Here is a 22,479-nt window from a genome sequence, read left to right on the forward strand (position 1 = left end):
TACTATTGTCTAGCTCTTACTCTTATATTTAGCCCATTTCTATTAATCTATACTTTGCCACGTGGCTCTTGGCTTACCGGTACCTTACATCTTCCTTGTCCTGGCGGCAGCTTGCAGTGTCCCTCTCTGTCTTCCTGTTCTCTCAATTCTCCTCTCTGTTAGTCCCGCCTATACTTCCTGTCTGGCTATGGCCAATCAGTGTTTTATTTATCAATCCATCAATTACCCACAGCACTAATGTTTGTGTTTTATGTGGGTTTGGTATACTGAGTCTGTATAGTTAGCTTGTGGACTGTAAAGGCATGGAAGAATTGTTGCTAAAGTAAAGTTCAAGACTAATAGGTTTTGGATGGCAGTATTCTATTTGTCTTGGATGGTGTCAGTATTTTGTTCTAATCAGACCATTAACCCAATTGGCTGTATCACACCCACATTATGGAGATAACCTACTTGAATCCAAGTCCCTTATCATCCTAACAACTTCACAGAAATATGCACAATGATTTTGGAATACCTAGGTATTGTGATCTATCTATCTATCTATCTATCTATCTATCTATCTATCTATCTATCTATCAATCATCTATCATCTATCTACCTATCTATCTATCTATCATCTATTTGTCTATCTGTTGTAGAATATTACTTTAATTTCACAAAGATGTGTTACATTTATTTATGTTGCATTTATTTAACAATATAAACATATATTACATTTGTTTATGCTGCCTTTCTTTAAGATGTAAAGATGTGATGCTTTGCCTTCCTAAGGCATCTGACTAGTCCATTAAAAAGCTGAATGGCCAATAGCTAGGCAGTAGAGGGATAGGTGGGGCTGGTAGGCAGACAGAATAAGTAGGAGGAGTAATTTATGCTCCAGAGGCAAAAAAGAACAAGGGAGAAAGGTAAGTGTAACATCCTAGGCCAACCAGTCAGGCAGCCACCAGCCAGAAAAGGAGTAGAACATACAGAATGAAGGAAAGGTAAAAATTCCTGAGGCAAAATGTAGATGAATAAAAACAGGTTAAATTAAGTTATAAGAATTAGAAAGAAATGAGCCTAAGCTAAGGCTAAGCATTTATAACTAATAAGTCTCCACATCATGATTTGGGAGTTGGTTGGTGGCCCACAAGAAATCCTGCTACATCTATCTGTCTGTTTAATCTATATGAATAAGTATGTCCGTTTAGAGATATAAAACCATAAAAAATCCTTCTTTAAGGACTGTTCCTGAAAACTGACTTTCATCCAAGTAAAATGCCCCCTGATATGCTATTGTTTCTTGGTTCTTCTGTTTTCTCCTTTTTATGAAAGAGAAGTCCTTCTATTTTGAGACCTTAAAAAGCTGATAAAGTATTCTCTCAAAGTTTTATTATTTTTTGTTATTTTATGTGTAGGAATGTTTTATATTTTCATATTTTGAGCATTTTAAAATTATATTTATTTACTTATTTTATGTGTGTTTTCTCTGTATGTATGCATGTGTTCCATGGGTACACTTAGTCAAAAATGGCATTGACTGCCCTGGGACTGAAGTTACAGATGATTTTGAGCTGTCTTGTGGGTGTTGGACATTGAATTCTGGTGCTCTGAAGGAACAATAAGAGCTCTTAACTGCTGAGCCAACTATCTAGCCTCATTCCGCCTATGTAAATTGTATTTTTTCCACTATGGCAATATTGTTTGTAAATAAAGTCTCTCCCAGACTTAGTCCACACTTTTTCATAGGATATATAGCCAAGAAAGAAAGTGTAGATTCCAAGTTAATTGCATGATTATGAGCACATTTTATTTTGGTAATCTTTGAATATACAACTGAATTTGGTTGTCCCCTTATTGATTGAACATAAGTGCATAAAAGTGAAATCCCTGAAGTTCTAATGAGTCTTTGATCTGAGTCACAAATAACCTCTGACTAGACTTAATGTACACTAAAGTTCTTTTTGAAATTCTGCTGATGGGAAAGGAATATAAAGTAGAGTTAGCCAATTTTAAGGCCTCTTCTGAGATTTATTCTTTGACAGTTGACAGAAATACTCAGAAATTAGCATTTTGGTAAAACCTTATTTGTTTAAGATGCCTCTTAGCCAAAGAGACTGTCTGTACAAAAGGATTAACCTATTGACAATGACTTTCGAAATTCAAACCCATTGAATAACAAGTACTGAATGTGTTTACCTTCCTAATGCACCACAATTCACTATGAATCTAGCTTTCTTGAAAAGGTCAAAATGCATGAAGGGCTGAATTTCAATAAGAAGACATACAGAAATGTGAAGTTTAGTTTTGCTGAGTATAAATACAAAGTTAATTATATGAACCTGGGTCGTGTAAATTGGTAAATGCCCCTACAAAAAATAGCATAGCTTTTTAGGTGATTTTACATTTTTAATGGGTCATTTGTTCAAAATTAGGCTTATTATTTTTTCTGTTAAATAAATTCTACAAACCTCAGTAACTTTGGGGCTATTCTTGCAAAATAAGCTTGAGAATGTCATTCTGCAAAATGACCAATAGACCCTTTATATATTAAAAATTTCAAGGTACATTTTGATATTTACCTCAGAGAAATGCTACTTTTAAACACCTAACCCAAGAAAGAAAAAATAGCAAGATTGATGAATTTGCACAATTTCATTTTGGCTTTTTCCTGGGCATCCCCTTTCCTGACCTGATTTATGTGCTTAAGCTGAAACACAGATTTTTCAGTATGGGCATAAGCTACATATTCTATTGTTATAGTGCCTCCAAATAGATTATGCATCACAAATCTTTACTTGCACTCATAGTGGACTGCTTAAAACTTAAGAAAGTGGGAATTTTAAAACTTCAACAACTGATTCTTTACAGAAATACTAGTTTCTCTCTGAAGATAAACACATATCAACAACTGTAAATATGTCTTTTTTGTGACAATACAAGTGACTTTGTGGTACTTTTCCACCTTATTAGTAAGTAATTTAGTAATTCATTCCTGTACAAGATTCAAATCTTTGTTTTTGGACAATCATTCCTTAATAGTTGTATAGAAAAGATTTCAACTTCATATTCTTCTCTCTCTCTCTCTCTCTCTCTCTCTCTCTCTCTCTCTCTCTCTCTCCTCTCTCTCTCTCTCTCTCTCTCTCTCTCTCTCTCTCTATCTCTCTATCTATCTATCTATCTATCTATCTATCTGTCTCTCTTTCTCTCTTTCCATCTCTCTCCTTCTTGAAACAGAGTTTCTCCATGTAACTCTCTGGCTGTCCTGAAAATACTTCTGTAACAAGCTCTGCAGACCAGGCTAGCCTTGAATTCAGAGATTGCCTGCATCTGCCTCCTAAGTGCTGGGATTAAAGGCCTGTGCCACCACCACCAGGCCAGGGCCATTCTCCCTTTCTTGATAGTTACTATGTGGGTGCTTTACATACCTTTTTTTTTGAGACAGGGTTTCAGTTTCTCTGTGTAGCTTTGGAGCCTTTCCTGGAACTCACTCTGTAGGCCAGGCTGGCCTTGAACTCACAGGGATCGCCTGCCTCTGCCTCTCGAGTGCTGAGATTAAAGGCATGTGCCACCACTGCCTGGCTACATACCTTATTAATTCAATCATCTTCATTATATTGTTAGAGGCAACTTTATAGATGACATAGAACTCAGTTTTCAGTATGAAAAAAAGAAACAAACAAAATAAAAGATAATGAAGGTGACATGCCATTTTAATAATTAATAATTAAACTGTGTTATGCTTGATCCTTAAAGATAGTTTCATTGAATTCCATTCAGCTAAACACACACTCAGATAAATCTCCAGCTAAAGGAGCTAAAGTTAGTTTTCTGCTGCTGTGATAAAATACTATAGTTGAATGAAACTTAAGAAAAAAGAGTTTATTTTGGTTTGTGGTTCCTAAAGGAAAAGACTCAATCATGTCTGGGAGATAAGGCAACATGTGGTAGGCATGATATCAAGAACAGGAAGCTGAGAACTCATGTCTTCAAACACAAATACCATGTAAAGGGAGGGTACACTCAAAGTATGGTGAAGCTATATAATCTTAAAGACTGCTCACTGTGACTTCCTCCAGCCAGGCTGCAACCCCTAAACCACTCCAAACAGTGCTACTGAGAACTTAAGAGTTCAAAACTCTAGCCTACAGCCTGTGGGGGACATTTGTCTTTCAAACAACAAACATCATATATACCTATATGGAGCTCTTCCTTGTGAACTTTGACACATTATTTTGAATCACATGTGTAAAATACAAGTTGTTATCTTTATCGCTAGAGTAGAGATGAGTTTTTCTTAACAAAACTAATTCACACTGGGACATACCTAGATGCTTTTTTTTCTGTCTGTTTGTTTTTGTTGTGTTTTCTTTGATACTTCACTGAAAAAAAAGTTAACTGATTTAAAGTCTGATGGTCAAGGGTCAAAGAAAATATCCAATAGGATGTTCATATTATTATAATTGTATTTATAAGTATGACTTAGTAACAATGTCCTATAGATTCCTTGAATTTCATCATTCAAATGACATTACATTAAATCTTAAAAGTAGAAAATATTTATAACTTTAAAATATTTACATATTTATACAATTTAATATGTACTTCAAAGAACTGCTTCTATGATTATCAATTCAGTTTTCATACTTCAAATAAATATAATGGTTCAGAATTGCAAACTGTGTTTCAAAAACAAATCTTAAGTGATGTATATAATCCTACAATTACAGACACAAATGCACTCACACACAAAATTCAGTACTTTAAACATTTCTTGGAACATTGGAGGTGGAGAAATGACTAATAGTATTTCCCCCAAAGGTGTTCTAACTAATGAAACACCAGCCCCGTATTCTGTCTGCATTGTAATCCACTATACCTAAGGGAGGTAATAAGTATGAAATGATGTGCTGTCCAATTTTGTCCTTCTGTGGCTCATATTCTCAAGAATATGTAGCATCTCTGGCAACATTGTTGCAGTCACTGGCAGTTTTGCTGACAAATCATCATACACCAGCAGTGTATAATTCTCTCCAGTATATAAAACATACATGAGAGAGATACACTATGTCTCTAAAAGTTTTGTAAAGAAAACTCTTCATCTTAGCAGGGAAGTAATGCATTTTCATTACACTAAAACCAGCAGTTGAATGTATGTTCACCTGTCCTAATTATCTAAAAGCTATTTTTAAATTTTTATGTGTCCTACAGATATATTGATTTCTTAAATGGCATTGTGAGTAAAATATGGTCAACTTCTATTTTTAATTGTCATTTAATTTTCTTCTTCATTTTTATATTTTGTTATTATGAAAGGCTTATAAACTGGTTGCATTGACCACATATATAATAGGTGTAAATGTGATATATAAATATAAAAGTTATGTGAGAAATAACACTAAAATGTTTATTGTATATAGTTGTTTTTAAATTCTTACTTATTCTTTGAATTTTTTAAGTACTAGAGTATAATTATAATAGTAGGCACAATCATGAAATCTTTGTGTCTCTGGGCATTATTGGAGAAAGGTGATTATCTTTGTAGTAATGAAATCATATAAAATGGTCATATTTAAAATTCATATAACAACTTTTTCTACAGTATAGAATTAAAAAACGTGGAAAACTATTGAAAAATCATTGTCCTCATTAAACATACAATGTGATTCAAGGTACACAGATTTTTTTCTAATGTGTATTCTGAAGTGAATAATTAATTCAAAAACTCCTTTTATTGACTCTGGACCTCAAAAGGAAAAGATTATCAGAAAGAGACAGAGCCTTGTTTACATCATTATTGTCTTATATCTATGCGACTTCCCAGGAATCTTATCTCAAATAGCTTAGGTCCTTATCCCAAATGTGATACAAAGAAACTGCATAGAGGCTACTATAGTGGAGCTGAACTGAATGCTTCCTCCCTGAAGTCTAGCTTTTCCTGTACCAGAAGGTGTCATGTGAGCTTCAAAAGGAGAAAAACAACCAACAGTCATACCAAGCTGTAATGCCTGTGGAACCACAACAGGACCAGCACAGCATGATAACCCTGAGGTTGCAGTAGTGGCAGGAATACCTTGTCAGTAACCAACAGACCTCTAATTAGGCCCATGACATACTGAACAAGAAGGAAATCATGCCTGGTACTGGAAACCTATCTACCTGGGGCTAGTGAAGTCGTGGATCTTAGATGAGACCCTATTAGAGACACTTCACAATAAAATAAAATATAAAAAAGTCTGTGGGAGGATTTCAAGGGAGGAAAAGGAAGTAAAGAATGATATAATTGTAGCATAATCTCAAAATTAAAGAAAATAGCTTTTAAAAAGAAAACTACAAAAAATGTGAGGCCTTGGAGAAAGAATGGAGACCACAAGAAGGTCCAAAATCAATTAAGTTACAATTGAGAGACCTGCAGTCAAAACCTACCTACTCTGCTGCTTTCTTGCTATATAACTTATGCAAGTCATGTAACCCTTATGGGTTCCTTGTTTGCATCTGGGGGCTCTTTTTGTTTCACTAAGTGGAATCAATAACAGTATCTTTTGACTATGATTTTTTTCCAGAGGACTAAAATAAATGATTCATGTAAAAAAAGGCACCACAGGTTTTTTAAATTGTTGTTTGTATGTTAAATTCCACTACATATGATTGAAAATACTATTTTTGAGTGCATTTTCTTACAAAGCTGCATGCCTATAGCTTCATTAGTCTACCCCCTTTTGTTGTGGGATGTCTTTCTGTACACTGTGAATATATGTTGTTCCCATCAGTTAATAAAGAAGCTGCTCTGACCTATGACAAGTCAGTTTATAGCCAGGCAGGAAATCTAGGAGAGAGAGGAAGAAGAAAGGCAGAGGCAAAAAGAGGCCAGCCTGTTGCCCAAGGAACAAGATGTCAGCAGACTGCTAAGCCACGGAACACATGGTAAAATATAGACGAATAGAAATGGGTTAATTTAAGATATAAGAGCTAGCTAGAAAGAAGCCTGCCATAGACCATACAGTTTGTAAATAATATAAGACTCTGTGTGTTTACTTGGGTCTGAGCAGCTGTGGGATCTCGGATAAGAGAGATTTGTCTGGACTATAAGGAGCCAGACAGGACTCAAGAAGCTTACAGCCACACCCTTTTGTATGTCACCCAAAAACATAACTACACCTTTCCTCCTTTCTATAAGCATGAGGATATGGTGATATTTCATTTGTGCTGAAATGTGATTTTATTTGTATGTTAATAAAGTTGCCTGGGGGTCAGAGCTAATAGCAAACCATAGCAGAAGCCAGGCAGTGGTGGTGCATGCCTTTAATCCAATCACATGGCAGGCAGAACCTGTGTGTTCAAGGACATAGCCAGCTTGGAGACACATGCTTTAATCTCAATACCAACCATAGAGACTTGGAGGTCTATATAGACAGACAGTGACGAGGAGTTCATGTGGTTGGATTTACAACCAATGAGAAGGCAGAACAGAAAGTCAATAAAAAGACAGACACCCAGGAAGTAGGTCTCTTTCTCAGGGGAAGGATGGCAGTGGCAGCAGGTGATAAGAAGGCCATTTTAGTCTCAGCTCTTAGCTACTGCTCTGACTTCTTGGGCTTTTAACTCTGCATTTGGCTCTGTGTTTCTTATTTAATAAGACCATTACTTCTACATGAGGAGCATAGTTTCTCTAACACTTTGGACTTCCTTATTCTTTCTATAAAGCATCCCTCCCAGCCATGATTTTCTTTTTTTCCCTTATCTTCATTCTCATCCTCTGAGCACCAGCTGAGATCTTCAACTTGCCTGTCATAGACTTTTTATTTCCTCTTTCGATTTTATTTTTTTCATTTTAAAATAATGTTTTTGTAATTCTTTGAAATTTTCTTATAATGTATTTTCATCAGAAACACCTTCTGATGCCTTTCAGATCCACTCCAGATCCCTATCTATCCTACTTCATGTTCTCTTTCTCTTTTTATTTTAAATGAACTGAGTACAGTTTGTTTGGGCCAATTACTTCAGGGTATAGGGCCTGCCCTGAAGAGTTGTTTAAACACCACATGTCACATAATTAGAGCAAACTGACTCTCCAAGAAGCTATCAAATGTTGATAGTTGCTAAGCTAGGAGTGGGCCGTTATGCCTTGCTTTCATCCTCCATGTTGGGATTTTGTGTGGCTTAAGCTTAGTTCTTGTACATGTTGTCAAAAGTACTATGAGTTTATATGTGCAACTAACTTGTTATATCTGAAAAACACTTTCCTGGAAGTAATCTACCACTTCTGACTCCTTCAATCCTTATGCCCACTCTTCCACAAGGATCCCTGATCCTTGAGAGGAAGCATTTGATATAGACATCTCAGTCAGGACTGAGCACTCTGAAGTTGCTTATTCTCTGTATACTGTTCAGTTGGGGTCCTCTGTGTTACTTGTAATTTTCTGCCAAGCTTTTCTGATGAAGGTTGAGAGTTCAATGTTCTATGATGTAACAATAACTTGTTAGGAGCCCCCTTAATTAGATCTCCATTTAGCAAAATAGTAGTAATAGGTTTTCCTCTAGGACCTATGACCTAGCCACGGGTTCTTGGCCTCAATAACAGTGTCAAGTATGGGTTCCATTTCCTGGATTGGGGCAATAAGATATTAGTTGGTTACTCCTAAAGCATTCAAGTCACTATTGTACAAGTATGTTTATCTTGCCAGGCAGATCATTATTGTTGTTTATGCAGTTTGTGGCTGAGTGAGACTGATGATTACTTTTCTCCTCTAGTAGCAAGTATAGAACCTTCTGGAAATATAAAAGCATACCAGTGTGGATAAAGCTTCTATGTCAGTACCAGCTAAAGTTCTCCATGCTGTATGACTCAGGTATGTAGTACCTTTAGCAATATGGTCTCCTTGTCAAGTTCTGGATGGTAACGAAGAGCAATGATGCTAACCTGTAATTTTTATAAGTCTATGGTTCTTAATGGTGAACAACTTGAAAAGAGGTAACACATTCCTGTTACTGGAGCTTTTATTAGGTAGCATTTGGTGTATACTTGGAATATTGTCCTCTACCACTATAGGATAACTACATCTAACCTCTTTTAATATATGCATATGTATATGCACACACACACTATATATATATATATATATATATATATATATATATATATATATATATATATATATATATATATATAATCTTCTTCTACAATAGTAGGTTTCCAAATGACTTTTAAAAGATCTTTAGCACTAGTTACCACTCCTCATATGATTCCTCTACCCTATATCCTCCACAACTATTAACCATTCTTATTCCATTTTGTTCCTTCATAATTTTAAAACTATATTCTATCTCCTCTTCTTTGAACAATCTCTTTTTCTTCTATATTTACTTACTGGCTTCCAAACATCTGGAGGTAATATAAATGAAATTCACATATCTAAAATTTAAAAGCTAAAAACTTCAAATGAGAGAAGGCATGTGGCATTTCTCTTTCTGAGTTTGGGCTCCCCAAATCAGAATAATTGTTTACAGTTCCATCCATTTATCTGGGAATTTCATAATTTCATTTTCTTATTGGATGAATAATATTCTATTGGGTAAATAACACTTTTTTTCTTATTCATTAATCTGTTGGTTGACACCCATGTCATTTACATTTCATGGATATTGTGAATAAAGCAGCGCTGATGTGGATGACTATGAATTGTACAGTAGGATATGGAGTACTTTCTGTATATGACCAAGAGTGATATAGCTCAATGAAGTAGTAGATCTAACTTTTTGAGGAAACACAACAATAGTTTCCATATAAGCTGCACCAGTTTTCACTACCATCAGCCTTCCTGCCAGCATGTGCTGTCATTTGTTTTATTGATCTTAGCCTTCTGACTAGGATAAGATGAAATATCTAAGTAGTTTAATTTGCATTTCCCTGATGGCTAAGGATATTGATCATTTCTCTAAGTATTTCTCAATCAGTTGTGTTTCATTTTGGGGGTGAACTCTGTTTAATTTCATGCCCCATTTTCAGCTGGATTCTTTGTTTTCTTGATTTTATATATTAGATAAATTAACCCTCAGTCAGATATATGGGTGGTAAAGATTTCTTCCCATTTTATAGAATGTCTCATCACTTGAATGATGGTGTCCTTTGTTGTACAGAAACTTATTGGTTTCATGTGGTCCCATTTCTCAATTGTTTGTCTTATTGCCTGTGCTATCAGTGTCCTGTTTAGAAAGCCTTTTCCTGTGCCAGTGAGCTGAAAACTATTCTCTACTTACTCTTCTATCAGATTCAGTGTTTCATTTTTTATGTTGAGGTCCTTGATCCATTTATAGTTAGGTTTTGTGCAGGGTAAGAGACAAGGATCAAGTTCCATTCTTCTACTTGCAGTCATCAAGTTGGACCAAAACCATTTGTTGAAGATGCTATCTTTCCTCCAGTGTGCATGCTTGGCATCTTTATAAAAAATAAGGGGACTGCAGATATGTGGACTTATGTCTAGGTTCTCAGTTCTAATCCACTGATTAACCTGTCTGTTTTTATTCCAATAGTATTTTGTTTTTACTACATCCCTGGAATTTTTCTTTTAAACTATAATAAAATTTTCTTTGCACTTAAAATCAATAAAGAAATGACTATTTGTTTTAGATACATAGTTCATATATGTACATATATATATACTTTTAAAAATAATTAAAATTGCATATGCAGAGAAAAGCCTCTGTAAAGGGGAATAGTATTTATAACCTAACTATTCCCTTATACTTCCATTACAAATTATAAAGAGTAACTGCAGCTTATATGACCTTTATCATCTGTTGTGTAATTTTACAAATATTGTGCAAAATCCTAAATTTATCTCCCCAAATTATACATTCTAGAACTTGAAATGTAATGACAGAATAACTTGGGGACACACTGAATCCACTGTAAGTTGGATTTTAACTAAAAGTCCACTAATCCCACATACTCCATAAATCTCTACTTTAGCTTGAAGGCCACAATGAAGTACAAATTGCAGGCACCCACAGGTATGAATATTTTCTTTTCTACAAGGTATAGTTACTCTAGTAAAGGGCCGTAGTCCTGTTAGGAATGTAATTTTGAAATGTCAATAATAAAACATCTGAAAATTGTAGCAAGGTCCTTCTTCAAAGGGATCTAGCTAACCCTGAATTTGAGTTTTGGAGGTAGCTATGGGTCTATAAGCAAAGATGGGTGGGCATTGAGGGGAATAAGTATAGTTTGCTTGATATATTATTCAGGACCACTCCCTACTGAGTCCACAGACAATGCAGATTTAACTGCATAGATCTGGAAACTGGCTCAAGTTTGGAAAATAGTTCAAGTTCCATGGTATTCTCTTGCTAAGATTCAATGTAGCCTTTCATTCATTGTTCTAGAATTGTTCTGCTTATTCAGACAAAGAACATGGTAGGTTTCCTATCTGTTTTACTTATTGAATCACGAATAGTACAAAGGTCTACAAAAGTCATATTAAGAACATTGCTTCCACTTGGTCCCTGCTACTACAGGAAACAATTCAATTCGTTGTATTTAAATCATCCATGTTGGGCAACCATATCTCTTACTGTCAGGTCTGGAAAGCAGAGAAGGGCAATGGAACAGCTGCTCAAACATACAGGTGCCCCTCTCACTAATCTATTTCTTACAGTTTTGGTGAACACCAGGTCTTTAGGACACTCCTATTTTGGAAGATGAGGTTTTAAATGGCAAAATCACTCTCACATTCTAATTTTCCTAACCCTTTTAATCCATTCATCAACACTAAGCCAATGGATAGCAGGCTCCCTAAACTCATTCAAAGTAAGCCCACTTTTGTCCCACACTTCAGCAAAAAAATCAAACTAAATTCTTGACACCCTTTTCATACATTCAAGCTACAATGTTAAATCCAGAATCTCTGCTCAATGAGCCATATTGATAATCTTAGCCAGATTTAATTTTATGTTATTTCCAACCTTATCCCACATCCTTTAAATGCATCAATACATATGATCATTGGATGTTTAATTGGAAAAATTGAAAAATATAAAAATTATCTGTGGGTATAATGTACCTGTTTATGGACATGTTCTACTTTACCTCTGGGGGCTTGCTCTCATGTCTGCTGAGAAGACTAGAGGAAATGCTGAGTGAGTCAAGAAGGGCATCAGAATTGCCATGCTCAACATCTCTATCAGGGAAGGTCATTGTTGGTTCCACAGGGAATGCAGGATTTCAAGAAAGGGTGGTGTGGGCAGTACTGCAAGAGGTTTATGTGGAAATGTGTCCATGAAAAGAGTGGAAAGTCCACTTCCTCAGGCCAAATACATCCACCAAAATCTGAGAGTTCAATGTTTATACCCCCAATAAGGTTTTCCCTCTCACCTCTATTGTTACCTACAGGATTTCATGCTTTTCCAATCAATGAGTTCAGTTCAAATGCCTCCATCTTTCAGCCAATTCTATTATACTGAAAATGCATTTGTGCCCCTGCATCTGGAAATTTGTTATAAATATAATTTGAGCATTCATCTTATTCCAAGGTACCCTTTTTCCACTCAGGATGATCTGCATAATATGGTAGACTTTGTAGCCAGTCGTTATGATAGAGTATAACGGATTGGTAAATAGTGAATGAATCCACCCTCTAGAGTGGAATAGGAAGGGCATTTGGTTGAGTACACTGTAAGGAGACAGCAGGCTGGACAATAACTTAGAAGAGTGGTCTTCTGGCAGCAGTGTCTCCATTTTAGAGAAGTACTTTTATGCTCAAGGTCAGTTTCTTTTCTTTTTTTTTTTTTTACTTTTCTTTTTGGTAGTCACTATTTGTGGCAAAGAGAAGTTTTTTTGATATTAGGGACGAGAACTACACTTACCTGTGGCTATAAGGAAAATATTGAGATTGTATTTAGGCATTATTTTGGCTTAGTAAAGCAACACTTGTAGGTTCTCCTCCAAGATCTATGACTTCACAAGTGTGAGTATTTGGGTAGGTTTCCAGTAACAGGTGATTCCCAAGTAGGTGAGTTTCTTCATATGAAGCTCCATGACGTCTAATTAGTAACCTGTGAAGGAGAACAATCCACTTTGGATGGTGCATTGTTATAGGAGACTAATATGAACTACTATGTAATTTGAGGTTGAACAATGTCTGCCATACAAGCCGGAGTCAGGCAAATAAGTGGATCAAATGTGGATCCAGGACAAAGTATTCCCATCATAAGGCAAGTGGCTGGCTGCAGCTTCATGGTGTTAATACAGAGTGTGGGATGCCTAGACCATGCTTAGAAAAATTACTGAGGATCAGAGTCACTTCCTGGTCTCTTAACTAAAGGTTGCTTTTATATATCTATCATTTAGTTTATATTTTACAGATATAGATAGATTCACACTTCGGATTAATTCAGCCTTTTGATAAGATTACATTCTATGCAATTGTCTTCTTGGAACTATTTGAGGGTGATAGCGAGGTTAGGATAAAATAGGGTTGACATAATTTTGATTTGATACAATAAATAATGGCTTCAATTCCTCAAAATACATCTGATGACAACAGATGTTTCAAGATAATTTTGGGCTTCTCAATGGCACTCCAGATACCACAATGTAGTGCTCATGTTCTTGGGTGTTTCCAAAATAATTTTTGTATGTAACTTAAATTCCAAGGCAGTATTTTAAGAGAAAGTTCTGAAGTAGTTCAGTGATATAAAAATGGCTTGAACTGCTCCTTAATGTACTGAATTTTTTTTTTCTTAAAGAAAGAAATACTGAATAATGGCACGATTTACTGAAAAAGCACCTGAGATTGAACATGAAATTCAAATCACTGAGAACTGGTAAGTTCATGAATTACAGGAATATAATTTGGAAAACAGAGAGGGAAGCTTTTGAAAGGGTCTAATATAATGTGAAAGATGCATAGTATGCGATTGGTCTTTTACATTATTCTTCAAAACTTCCAGTAAATGGAATACATTTTAAAAATGAAAGCCATGACCAGCAATGAAATTGACTACCTGATTATAAATGATATAGCATTCTATCTATGTCTTTTCAAAGAATAGCAACTGATTATACCTATGTATCTGATGGTTAAGAAAGTAATATAATTTTTAATATTATGATGATGTTAATTTTAGCCATTTATGACTACAATGATACTTGAACTCCAAAAAAGAACAAATATCACCATCTGGTTTCAACATCATCATAGAAAGTAAATAAACTTACATTTTAATTCCATCATATATCACATTTTCTTCATTATTTCAGACAAAACTAAAACTTTCTATTTTTTTTATTGAAAAACTAATGAGAAAGCAGGATTGCGTAGAGTGAAGTTCAGAAGTTGACCTCAGAACAAAAGCTTCAGCTTTCCTCACAGTGGAACTTGGAACTGGAATAGCATTTTAGAATTGTTCTGACTCTGGAGAGGGGACAGGGCATTTATACATCTCTATGGACTTGTTATAAGAGGAAGGGGAGGTCTTGTAAATAGATTCTCTTCGGAAGATAATGACTCTAAGAAGATAATAATGAGTATGTCACTCAACTGTGACAATTGCAGCTGTGACAGGGAGGGCAGCTGGCATAAGGGATGCAGGAGCACAACATAATGGCCACTACACAGATGAGGAAGTGACCATATTACAGTTCTAGGAATCATAATCCTTATTCCACTCAACCTAATTCTTTTATATGATAAAGCAGAGAGGCTACATGATTTACTCAAACAAAAAGATCTATAAGTACAATTAAAAAAAACACACGCATTGGCATTCTATCATTTAAACATTTATTATGAAAAGAGTTGAAAGTGAGCGAGGGAAAATATGATAAAGCAGAACTGAAAGCAGAATGGGAACATTCAACTCAGTGAAAAGGACAGGAAAACTCTGTAGGAATTAAGCAACCTTTTGTTTTGCAAGCAAATCTCACGTACATAAATGTTGCTTTTGCCAGGCCGTGGTGGCACACGCCTTTAATCCCAGCACTTGGGAGGCAGAGGCAGGCGGATCTTTGTGAGTTCAAGGCCAGCCTGGTCTACAGGGTGAGATCCAGGAAAAGTGCAAAGATACACAGAGAAAACCTGTCTCAAAAAACCAAAAAAAAAAGTTACCTTTATCATTTTGAGAAATATGTTTATCTTTAAATATATTAAACAATAAACTGTGAGGTACTGAAGAAATGGATACAACCACCTGTTGTATTATTTTAAGATGTGTTACTTTATTTAATGATGCAAAGCTGTGTTGCATTCTTTTATGTTGATTTGTTTAATTCTGTGAAGCTGTGATACTGTGCCTGTCTAATACACCTGATGGTCTAATAAAGAGCTGAACAGCCAATAGTACAGCAGGCGAAAGGACAGAGAGGGCTGGGAGGCAGAGAAAATAAATTGGAGAAATCTGGGAAGATAAAAAAAGAAAGAGAAAGAGAACAAGGAGAGGAGGATGCTAGGGGCCAGCCACTCAGCTACACAGCCACACATGGAGTAAGAAGGAAAGAAGAGGTATACAGAAATAGAGAAAGGTAAAAGCCCAGAGGCAAAAGATAGACAGGAAAAATTTAAGTTAAGAAAAACTGGCTAGAAAGAAGCCAAGCTAAGGCTGAGCATTCATAAGAAAGAATTAAGTCTCCATGTATTTATTTGAGAGTTGGGTAGCAGGCCCCCTAAAAGAGCCAAACAGCAAAAATAACCAACAACCACCACCATTGATCCAAATCACTGGCATTTACCTTTAGATTTCATTAGAAATCTAGGACCTTGTACACAATAGGCAGGCATGCTTACCAGTGTGCAGGTACTCCATCTTTTCATATCATTGTGGTGAATTCTATGTTTTATTTGTATGTAGTAGGGATTTCCTTATGTCTCCTAGTCTATTTTGCCTTAACGTCTACTTTGACAGATATAAATACAGCTACCTCAGTTTGATTCCAGATCCATTTTTTTAATATTGGTTTCTAGTCTATCCATTTCACTCTGTAAGTACCTTTCCAATGAAGGGCACACTAAAGATAGTAGGATCTTGTTTTTCCAGTCTTGAGGGTTAAGATAATTTGTTTTAGGTTATTAGTTGAGGTAGATATGATTATTTTGTTTTGTTTCATGATTTGATTATTTTGTTCTTTTTCTTTTTCATCCAAGATATCTGGTGACTTACAGAGTTGAACACGTTTCATCTTCCTCTAGCTTTGATTTGTTTTGTTCATTTACTCTCCACATGACTGGAAATTTTGAAATATTTCCTTACATGCATACATATGCACATATTTAATGATAATATCATTATCAGTTGATTGGGTCAGATACTTCAAAAAGGAGGTATAAACAAACGTTTTGAATATTGTTCAGCTTAACACAGTTAATTATACCTTCTATCAAATCAATGTAAACATAGTGTTAATATCAGAAATAACATTACACAACAAAATTTGTGGCTATAACAATTTCTTCTTCACTTTTCAGAAAACTATTTCTTATCAGTATTTTCATATCATAAAATTATTAGAAATCCATTTTACATTTTTAAACCATACTGGCTCTTTTTCTTTGGCCATCTCTGTAACCCTAGTAAATTGTTACTTTTGTGATGTCTTCTCTCTGTATGTTATAGTTTGGAAATATCAGTAATATTTATTTAATGTTCTTGTCATTTTACACCTTTACATTCAAAGTGTTTTCAATAATCACCACTAAAATCTAATGATTTTTCAATTACGATAGCTTGTAAGACCTTTTCCTTCATAGGATGATTACTCATAAATCATCCTAGATGACTTAATGTTTTGATGACTGATTTTGTTTCTCCTCCCAGTGTTTCCCTCTTTAATTCCTCATGAACAGTGCTGGGACATCAATCTTCTTAAAATTATTGAATTGCATGATTCAATATCTCTAAAACTTCAGATAGGAATTTCAAGTTAAAGTGTCATCTGCCTGGAATAACTTGACATAGCATCTTTCCATTGTTCAAAAAGAATTCAAAAGAGTCATAAAAAATAAAATAATAAGCCCTTAAACTATAAAATTTTGGTGAATTTCTGACAGGTATCTAGTATCTAGTAGTATTTAATAATAACAATAACGAATTCAATTAAAATGAACAATGCTTGTATTGTCCAATTTGTTTTTCTGAAAATAAGTATGTTTAGTGACACTTTGTACCTGTCTTTCATTCTCTGGTCACTTATATAGAAATATAGAATTCTTTTGACATCAGAATTCACATTGTGAGCGACTGTGGATAAATATTAGTAGGACTTCTGAGGTGCAGACATTACCATACAAAATTTTCACACCTGAGAGTAGGTTTTCCTACAGGAAGGTAATTTAAAAATTTGATAACTAGCAAGTATTTCTATTTAATTCATGTGTACTATTTCTACTTAAAAATGTTTGTCCACTTGTGGGATATCTAAGTTAAAAATATAAGTTAGGAATGCCAATGTAGAGGTATATTTATCATCATTCTATGACCAAAGTGAGTGAATATAGTTAGCTGAATACTGGTATCCTGCTCCTGTACTATATTGTACTTTTTCTAGTTCAAGTCCGATTCAATATTCAACCATACTTCATATCTCAAACAACTGTTTTTTTTTTCAGAGACTGTCTTAAAGAGGGATATAATATTTATATTTTAATACATGGTGGCCAGAGAGCTAGCACTATATTTGTTTTTATTTCCCTTCTCCACAAAAGCAGGTTTAAAGAAAAAAAATTTCATTCTTATTATGAAGGAAATAAAGTTGTGATTTTAATTCTTGTATGTGAACTTATAGGAAAGTCACTAACCTAATTAGTAACCATAACTCTCCTTCAAATATAAAGTAAAATGCTGAAAGCAAAGCAATATAGTAATTATTGTAGCTGGTAGGAACACAATGAACTGTTCAATTCAGTAGTTGGCAAAAGGGAACAAACAGAGAAAGTCCTGGAAAATGTCTTCTGTTTTTCACTCAAGGAGGATGAAAAAAAAAAAAACTCAAAAGTACCAAGCATGTCCTAAATTCTTCTGTTACTTCTATTATTTATTTTGACACAATCCTTACAAATTCCATGGAGGTGGCAATAGAGACATAAGAAACATACATCTTTTAAAATTAAGGTGCAGCTTTTAGTGTCTTCTTCTAATTGGATTGGGAAATGAAAATTGCTACTGTTGTGATGTATGTGGTGAAGCAGGGTCAATAAAGTTAAAAATAGGGAGTTCCAGAAAATTATTAAGTTAAGACATAATAGCACATAATGCAGACTTCTACTGAACATTAGTAACTGAAGAGGGGACCTATTCTAAGACATTAAATATTGGTGAACTGGACACTGGACAAAAATCCAGAAACCTCCTTAAAGTGATAACATAATTTGACTGTCAAATCTATTGACAAAATAAATGGTGAAAGACATCAGAGACAATTAACTTGTAGGTGCATGTTATGGGTTGAATTCTATCCCTCAAAAACTTAAAGTTAGTATCTGTAACTCTCATCACATCAGAATGTTTGGCTATATTTGGATAAAGGATCTTTACAGAGCACTCTAGGTAGAATACAATCATTAAGTTGGGCCCTGATCCTAATTTTATCATAAGAAAAAAAAATATACACCCAGACACTCAGGAGGGAAATATTATGTGGGATAAATGTAGATCTATAAGTCAAGGAGAGAGAATCACAAGAGTCTAGCTTTTTCAACAATTGGAACTCAGACACCTAATAGAATTGTGGAAAAAAAAACAAAAACAAAAACAAAACTCCTATCTATTTTTGAAGGGAACCACTTTGGTATACATTAGCAAACTATTATATCCATTAAATGATTTTAATAACTATTAATTTCTTATAGGGAACTTTAACATGAATCTTAAATGATCTTATTAATAAAAAGCTTGAAGCCAAATATTGGGATGAATTCTGAAAGATCAGAGAAGCAGAACAAGCCACAGCCAACCTCACTTCGACAACTCCTCATCTGACCCTGTTTCCACGAATCCTCAGACTGAAAGCTTCTGAGTCCCCACCCAAATGGATCGCAGCTAAACTGCTGCTAAAAGACCAAAAGCATAAAAGCGTCTAGTTCTTAGTCCTCCTGCCTTCTATGCCTATCTGCTTCTTGCCATCACTTCCTGGGATTAAAGGCCTGTGTGCTTCCCAAGCAAAAACATGAGATCTCAAGTGCTGGGTTTAAAGGTGAGTATCACCACACCTGACTCTGTTCCCAGTATGGCCTTGAACTCACAGAGATCCAGACAGATCTCTGCCTCCCGAGTGATAGGATTAAAAGTGTGTGTGCCATCATTGTAGCTAGAGTTTTCCTGACTGGCCCACAGTCAGGACAAATCTCTGACACCCGCCAGTCCCACAGCCACTCAGACCCAACCAAGTAAACACAGAGACTTATATTGGTTACAAACTGTATGGCCATGGCAGGCTTCTTGCTAACTGTTCTTACAGCTTAAATTAATCCATTTCCATTAATCTATACCTTGTCACATGGCTCATGGCTTACCGGCATCTTTACATGCTGTTTCTCATCATGGTGGCTGGCAGTGTCTCTCTGATTCAGCCTTCTACTTCCCAGCTCTATTCTCCTCCTTGTCCCGCCTATACTTCCTGCCTGGCCACAGGCCAATCAGTGATTTATTTATTGACCAATCAGCAACACATTTGATATACAGACCATCCCACAGCCACCATGATGAGAAACAGCATCTAAAGATGCCGGTAAGCCATGAGCCATGTGACAAGGTATAGATTAATGGAAATGGATTAATTTAAGCTGTAAAAACAGTTAGCAAGAAGCCTGCCATGGCCATACAGTTTGTAACCAAAATAAGTCTCTGTGTTTACTTGGTCGGGGCTGAGCGGCTGTGGGACTGGCAGGTGAGAGAGATTTATCCTGACTGTGGGCCAGGCAGGAAAACTCTAGCTACACATCATTTACTGGCCTCCATGTCTAATCTAGTGGCTGTTCTGTTCGCTGACCCCAGATAAGTTTTATTAGGGTGCTCAATATATTGGGGGACACAATGTAACCAATGAAAGTCAAAAGAGTAGAATAATTTTTAATGTGTAGAAATATATAAAGTGTCATTCAGAGTGCCATCCTTCATCCATATTGGCAAAATACATACTACTGTGAAAAAAGTAGAAATTGATAATATGAATAATTCTCTAGTTCTTGCATACTCTTAAGTTTCTTCTAAGGCTATCATCTTATGCATGTATGATGTATATATGATGGTATGTTTATTACACTAAGACATTATCATCTGTATAATGTGTTAACCAAAGAACAAAAAGAGTACTTCCATACAAAAAATAAATAAATTAACCAAGCCTGTGAAAAATATTCAGACCAACATGAAATCATAAGAAACAAAACTTTGAGACTTCAGTAATTAAGGACAAGCAAGTAAAACAGCAAATGTACTGTTAAAAAGAATAGAGCGATGTTGGAGGGAGACCTGGGTGGATTGGGGCTTTTAAGACAGACTGGGAAATGAGGTGGAAGGATGATGGAGAAGGGCCTGGGACTGTACTGAGGGCATGGAAGTCTCCTCTGTGTGAAAGGAGCTGCCATTACCAGCAGAGAGGAAATGTTAGGATTATGAATTAGACAGCACTAGAGAGATTCTCTTCATGGGAAGAGCCTCACTTTTAACTTGCTGGAACTCCCCCACCCTGGCGCTAAGAACTATTAAAGAAATGCAGTTTTCTGCTGCTGAAGAGGGGAAGGTTCTTCTCTCTGTTTCTATTCAGGCAGAGAACCTTCTCTCTTTTCACTGGTACAAAGGGAAAGATGTAAATAAAGATTTTACAATTGCCCATTATGAAAAGGACACAGATTTACTTAAACTTGGGATTAAAACCAGAGACAAGGAAGAGATGTATAAGGACAGATCCATGATGCTCCAGGACGTTACCCAGGAAGATACGGGAACCTACACCCTAGAAACCTTTGGAACACATGATCAACATGAAATAACACATGTCTACCTCCAAGTGTACAAGACTGACACAGCCCACCATCCAAGTCAACCACAATAGAGTGAGGAGACAAAGGAGTGCTGCATTTCTCACCCGTGTGTCACCTGACACTGGAAATGACAACAAATGGTTCTTCAATTACAAGCCCCTCAATCTAACGCAGAGAACCACTCTGTCACCTGAAGAGCACAGGTGTCTGGAGGGCAGATACAGGGATCTATCTATCAGTTTGAGGTTTCCAACTCCTTCAGCTCCAGGAAGTCTAGCCCACTGCTCTTTGTGTTGGTTTCTGGCTATTGTCTTCTCTCTTCCTACACCAGAGCACTGAGGATTTTATGTCCCTAGTGTGCAAAGCATATAAAAGTCATAGGAGGAAGTTATCACGGCAGACACAGATAGCCATCATGGCAACATAAACCTTCCATCCCCAAATAAAACACAAATCAGGAGGAACGTGAGTGCAAGGCCATCCCAGTTACACAGTGGGGCAATGATTTTAAAAAGACCTTGGTACAGGAACAGAATTCCAAAGGAGATAAGTAGGGTTCAGGTTCTGAATCCCATAGGAACCCAGCCCTCAGGATACAGAGAGAACTGTCAGGAGCTTCACGCTCATCAAAAACCACGGCTGTTCAGAGTCGGGGTTAAAATGCTGCAGTGTCTGCATAGAGCTAAACATATCTTCTCTCACGCTCAGACCATTCCTGAAGCCCACTGCTTTTGCTTCCTAGACTTGAGTCATCCATGTGAATTTGGAATAATGACAGGGATCAGCCTGGACGTGTTTCACTGTGGATATATGATTTTGGATAGTTTGTTGCATAGATATAAAATCCCTGGACATAAAGGATCCATGTGCTGAGTTTCCTGTCCTGAGTCTGGTATTTTTTTCAGTGTGACCTTGCACAGGATCTTGTTTTGTCTTAACAACAACAAAAAAAAAAGAATAGAGCATTTTTCTCCTTTAAGATATATTTGGCATTACTAAAGTCTCACCAACATGACTGCTCTTTTAAACATGTGCTGAACAAGAAAACAACAACAAGCATGCTAAAGTGAACTGGGGAAAAGACCTTGAGGCCTCAATTCTACGCAAAGAACTACTAAAAACTAAAGAATGTTGAGAGTAGAAGAAATAGTCTTCCTCAGTAAACAGCACACCAATTGTTTGTCCAATACCCAATGGTCAGTCCTGAAAATGTACATAGGTGCAACACTATACTGACTGAGCATGTTATATTGAGGAATGCATATTTATATCCATATACATATATGCATATAACAATAATTAATGAAGAAGTAGTCATAGACTTGAAAAAGAAGAAGGAAAGGTAAATGTGAAGATTTGGAAGGAGAAAAGAGGGGGTTGAAAATGAATAGTTATACTCTAATCCCCCAAATAAAAAAAATAATTATGCTTGGTGTTGGTAGATTAAAGGTATATCCTTTAATTCCAGAACTCACTTGGGAGGCAGAGGCAGGCAGATTTCTGAGTTTGACGCCATCACTGATCTACAGAG

The 22,479-nt window shown here is 35.9% G+C and overlaps 1 pseudogene; it reads left to right on the plus strand.

Annotated features, from left to right (window-relative positions):
* Positions 1-20,611: 20,611 nt before the first annotated feature.
* On the plus strand, positions 20,612-21,304 carry LOC128117622 (carcinoembryonic antigen-related cell adhesion molecule 15-like; annotated as a pseudogene).
* Positions 21,305-22,479: the final 1,175 nt, after the last annotated feature.

Source organism: Peromyscus californicus, unplaced genomic scaffold (assembly GCF_007827085.1).
Source record: "Peromyscus californicus insignis strain IS unplaced genomic scaffold, ASM782708v3 Scaffold_10__1_contigs__length_136768540, whole genome shotgun sequence".
NCBI lineage: Eukaryota > Metazoa > Chordata > Mammalia > Rodentia > Cricetidae > Peromyscus > Peromyscus californicus.